This window comes from Anomalospiza imberbis, chromosome 1 (genome assembly GCF_031753505.1).
Source record: "Anomalospiza imberbis isolate Cuckoo-Finch-1a 21T00152 chromosome 1, ASM3175350v1, whole genome shotgun sequence".
Lineage (NCBI taxonomy): Eukaryota > Metazoa > Chordata > Aves > Passeriformes > Viduidae > Anomalospiza > Anomalospiza imberbis.
This window is the reverse complement of record NC_089681.1, coordinates 38,868,254-38,873,685: the sequence shown is the minus strand read 5'-3', so window position 1 is coordinate 38,873,685 and position 5,432 is coordinate 38,868,254. Positions and strand designations below refer to the sequence as shown.

At 41.7% G+C, this 5,432-nt stretch overlaps 1 long non-coding RNA gene across 1 annotated transcript; it reads right to left on the bottom strand.

The window, feature by feature from the left end:
* Window positions 1-973: 973 nt before the first annotated feature.
* Window positions 974-5,063, bottom strand: LOC137473006 (uncharacterized). Its single transcript, XR_010998556.1, has 2 exons — window positions 3,960-5,063; window positions 974-3,651 (listed from the first exon to the last, which is right to left on the bottom strand). It is a non-coding gene; the product is annotated as an uncharacterized lncRNA (long non-coding RNA).
* Between the last annotated feature and the right edge of the window lie 369 nt (window positions 5,064-5,432).

Genomic DNA, 5,432 nt, shown 5'->3' with positions numbered 1-5,432 from the left:
GATAAACACTAATGAGAGGCTGAAGTAGGAAATGGTCAGAATACCAGAAGGCATCCTAGGACTCTGCTTCCAGACTCATAAAGATTTCTGAGGTTTATAACAAGGGGAACCATTCACTGTGCTATATTCACATGCATAAACCCTTTTGTGGGTAGTGAATGTGTTGGCATAGGCAGAGTTCTTTCAAAAGTCCATATTCAATACAGATTTCAACATCTGGACAACAAGTTATCTTTCTGTATCCCCAGGTACTGCAGAAGTTGGTCATGTTTTATAATTAAGTATGATTTTTCCAAAGAGAGATGATTGCAGGAAAAAGAAATTTTTCTTCTATCATAAGTTGCCTCCCTGTGTCTTTTTCTCTGCTGGAAGATATATGTGGTATTTGGGATATGCTTTTCTTCACAGTGGATCTTGGATTAAGGATCATGTGCTTTAGATTTTGCCTAACAGGTAGCCTGTCAGATAGCTCACAGATAGTGTTGACTCCCACAGTATTTATCCAAATGACCTTGAAGTGACTCATTCAAAGAAACAAAATGAAGGTCATAGTCTTTCCCACCTCAGCCCCCTATTCCAATAGCTGAATAGTGATATCTAATATTGGTTTGCCAGATTATTTCATGTAATGTCACGAGAGACCCTACCTAACAAAACAGTAGTCAGCATATGCTGGATAATGTAATAAGTGTAGAAGTAATAAAGTGGTGTCATGGTTGGTGAAATACAGGGCTTTTGGATGCCTTACTCTGAGAAAAGCCATGATAAGGACCTGCCTTTGTAATAAGGTATGAAACTGTCATTCTAGCAGTCTAGTAAGCTTTGTTTGACACTGGGAGAATGATATCTACCCAGAAAGAGCAGGGCATAATAAAGAGTTCCTGTACTACAAATCAGGGTAGTATAAATAAAGTTTTCTCCTATACTTTTCTTAAAGAAATGTGGTATTTATGCAGATCATATTACTGGTACATTTCTTCCTCAGGTACTAAAAATCCCTAATTCTTGAGAGAAGAAAAAAGGTGTTTGGCAGTAGCTTGGTGCTTCTTATGCATCTGCCTTGAATTTTGCCCTGCTATGGAGGACAGCTAAGATTTAATTATCTACAAGCAGAAAAAGAACTTATAAATCCTTCACAAAGACCATGTTCTTCCAGCTGGGCTGAAAAAAAACCCAAGAAATAGCAAGTAATGGCAGCTAATGGCATTTCCAAATAGGCCATCTCTAACCTTATTATCAAGATGGGTAGTTTGTACCTGTACCAATAGTATCATTGTTCAAACTTCCAGGCCTCATTCTGCTAAAAAAACACCAAAAAAACCTCACCAAAAAAAAAGCTAAAAAAAGCTAAAAAAAACACCCAAACATGAGAGGAAAAGAGCCTAAATCTAAGTAGATTCAGTGTTCAGTCCATGTCTGTGATCCTGTGCATGTTGGTCCTCTTGTGATGCCATCACATGCCATCACATTTTAGCTCTCAAAACTACAAATCGGCAAATGTAATTTTTCCTGTCTTTAAAACCTGTTTAAAATATTTGAATGTTATTAAGCTAAGTATCATTTGTGAGGATAATTCAAGGAAGAGAATGGAAAAAAATATTTGAGTATCTGCAGACTTGTTTTAGTATGAAATAAAATGTTTTAACCTAAATGTTTTTAGGTTAAAAAAAAGTCCTCTATGAGAGGGATTTTATTGCCAGTGTAAAATCTGTTTTTCTTTATGAAATGGAGACTTAGGCCATAGATACATTACTCTTTTGAATAACTTTTACAAGTTCATATGCACCTGTAGTATTGAAGTTCCCCACTCAGCAAATGGCCAAGTCTGGAGCATTGATCACCTGGATGGGGCACAGTGCAGCCTGTGCCTTATTTGTTGTAGACCTGTGGCATCCCCACAGGACCCAGGTCCAGACATTGAGTTTCAGACAAGCTTTTTCAGAATGGAAATCTCTGATTTTAGGCAGTGTTTCTTCCCCATGTCTCTTGGCCCTCTAAGTATGTCTCAGGCTGTACTCATGGTGTGGAAATGCCCAACCACTTGATACATCTTAAATTCTGACCTTTAACTGACCTTTAATTCTTCACAAAGACCATATTCTACCAGCTGGGCTGAAAAAAAATCACACTCCTCATGTTCTTATACCTTCATCCAAGTTCCTTAAGAAGTTGCACTACATGGTAAATTCAAGTCTTCTCCCATCTAGAGAAGTTGGTGCAAAAAAAGAAGATATGGGAATATTTTGCCTCTACTCATGTTGCCTTAGAGAAATAGCTTTTCTTGGGAAGATGGAGCCTAGTTCTAGTCCAGTTTGCTTGTCCTGAGGTAAACCCAAAGTTTGCCTTTGAGAAGACAAGAGTGTTCACTTTATTCACCTCTACCCTTGATGGCAGAAATTGTTTTCAACCCAGGCTGCATGGTCAAAGTGGAAGTGCAGTAAATGTTCCTGTTCTGTGGAAGCTACAGATCAAGTGATTATTGAGACTTGAGTGTAACCAAGTGTTCTAAAGCATTACACAGTCTGTGAATTTGGTTTTTCTGCACTGTGTGTTAAGGAATAATCAATTTTGTACCTTTATGTTGCAAAGTTTGGTGTTTTAATTGTTTATTGCAGAACAGTGAAAGCAACTAATTATTAATTTTTTTTTAAGTGATGCCCATGATTAATAGACAAAACATTATAAGGTGAGATAAATTGAAGGGCTGAGCTGTCTAACAGCTAACCATTGTCAACTGAAGAGACCCTGCTCCCTTTACCCTGTCCCATTGCCTAGGAACAGCTCATCTTCAACCTTCCACCAGTTTTTACATTTGCTGGGTCCTTCACTGGACTGCTCACATTTACTAACAAGGCAACTTAAAGGGAAGAGCTTCTTTGTGAGCAGTGACTGGTCTTATGTCATTTCACACTTAAACAAAGTGATGGTGCAAACACTGGAGCACATGAGCTTCCGGCACAAAGCAGCATCTGCTTATAGATAACCATTTGTGCTTGCTGCCCTTCTGTTCAGTTATGGACATTTAAGCCAAGTGACCTCCCATGTAAGCCTGGGTTACCACCAACCAAAGTGATGAGTCAAGACTGCAACAGCTCACATCCTCTGTGGCTCACCAGAGAGACCTCTAACACTGAAAGACTCTAGCTGCATGTCAGTGACTTCAATTCCACTTTTCCCATCTAATTGTTTAACAACAAAAGCCTGCAAAAAAAAAAAAAAAAAAAAAAAAAAAAAACCAAGAAGTCTGACTAACTAATCATGAGTATTGCTTCCTGTTTTCTGAAGCTAAACCTAGAACAACAGTTTGTGTAATGATGATGAACTGTTAAATAAAATAAGGTCTTCTTCCCTATGGACTTCATAATAAAAATTGTAAACAATGTTTGGCAAACAAAGCTGCAGGCCTATGGGCTGTCATTCCCAGATGGCATGAATTAGTGGAGAAAGGTTTGTTGTGCTTCCCTTCCCTAGCCGCCCACCCCTCCCTGGGTTTTGCATGTGCTAGCTTTGGACAGGGATGACTCAGCTGCTGGTGAATCACCTGCTGAAGTGCTGAAAGTGCTGGCTTGGCTGCTGTTCCTCCAGCAACAGTGAACTGTCAAGGCAGACTGGCAAGAGAATAATCCTCTGCAGCTGGGAGAATTTTTGTGCCTGCATGAAACAATCCCCTCTGACTGCCCCCCTGAACTGTTATGCTAGCTCAGTCTTGGGGGACGGCCGAGGAGCAGAGTTTCAGAAGCTAGGAGAGAGAGGCTCAGTTTCCATGTGTTTATTTTCTGGGGAGAAGGAGGAAAAAGAGACCGAACAATGGCGGAGTGGGTTTTTATCTAGGTTCTGGGGGGTTGGGGCCATCTGGCCTCTGGCCAATAGGTTCCCTCCATGGTTTAAGGGTGATTCTAACATTCCTATCTGTGGGGGTCTGCTGCAGGGTGATACCATTCCTTAAAGAACTGCAGCACCTGCACATCTTGATTTGCTGCTATTAGAGGTTGCACAGATACTACTGTGAAAAAAAAATGCCTATTGGAATCTTGCTTGCTAAAAAGCTTCCTTGTGCAACCGCTTATTCATGAGAGGGCTTTCCACAGGCATTGCTGAAATGCTGTCTTCATGAGGTTGGTGAATGGCTCATGTACAATGTAACTGGAGAAATGCTCCTAAGGGATGCTTCACTGTTTTCCTATTGGTGACCTGAAAAGTAAGGGAATATTCCAACCAGGGAGGTTGTTCCAGAAAAATATATGAGGTCTAGAAAATCCTTCTGAAATCTTGCTATTTCAAATTACTGTTTTCTGGATTGGTGGTGGTGGAGAAAGACAGAAGGAAAACTAAAAACCACATGGAAAACTGCCAGGCTCTACATCCCTACATGTCCAACCAGCTGCTGGGTAGAAAAACATGGGAAACTTATTGTCACTATGTGGCAAGTCTAAATGTCTTTTACAGACAGAGACTGTTTGAGAGATACAAACCAATGTTAGTTTATTACAATAATTTTTAACTTATGTGATCAATGTGCCTTTTTGACTATTTTATTCAGTGTTGGCATCTTCTTCACCTTAATAGTCAAAGAATCACAGAATCTTTTAGCTTGGAAAAGATCTCTGAGGTCTTGGTCAACCTATGACCAAACACCATCATGTCAACTAGACCATGGCACTGTCACATCCAATCTTTCTTTAAACACTGCCAGGGATGGTGACTCTACCCCTCCCTGGACATTCAATGCTTAACAACCCTTTCTATGAAAAAGTTCCTCCTGATGTTCAGCCTGAACCCCCACACTTGCACAGCTTAAGGCTGTGTGCTCTCATCCTGATATTTGTTACCTGGGAGAAGAGGCCAACTCCCTGCCTTGCTCCTTTCAGGTAATTGCAGACAGTGATAATGTCGAAGCGGAGCCTCCTTTGCTCCAGGCTAAACAACCTCAGCTCCCTCAGCCACTCCTCATCAGACTTGTGCTCCAGACCCTTCACCAGCTTTGTTGCCTTTCTCTCGAAATGCTCCAGAACAAAAATGTCCCTCCTGATCTGAGGAGCCAAAAACTGAACACAGGACTCGAGGCGTGGCCTCACCTGTGCTGGGTATAGGGGGACAATCCCTGCCCTGGTCCTGCTGGCCACACTATTGCTGACACAGGCCAGGATGCCACTGGCCTTCTTGGCCACCTGGGCACACACTGGCTCATGGTCAGACGCTGTTGCCCAGCACGTCCAGGTCATTTTCCACCAAGCTGCTTTCCAGCCACTCTGCCCCAGCCTGTACAGGCAGTAGTAGTGTACAGTGTATAGTAGTAGTGTATATGCCAGCAGCCTGCTCTCAGCAACAGTAGCACCAATTGCCCCTGCTGATGAGCAGACATTGTGAGGAGATCATCCCCGAGCCTCTCTTGTGGCCCTAAAGAAGAACCAGCATGTAGAGAACAGCAGTAT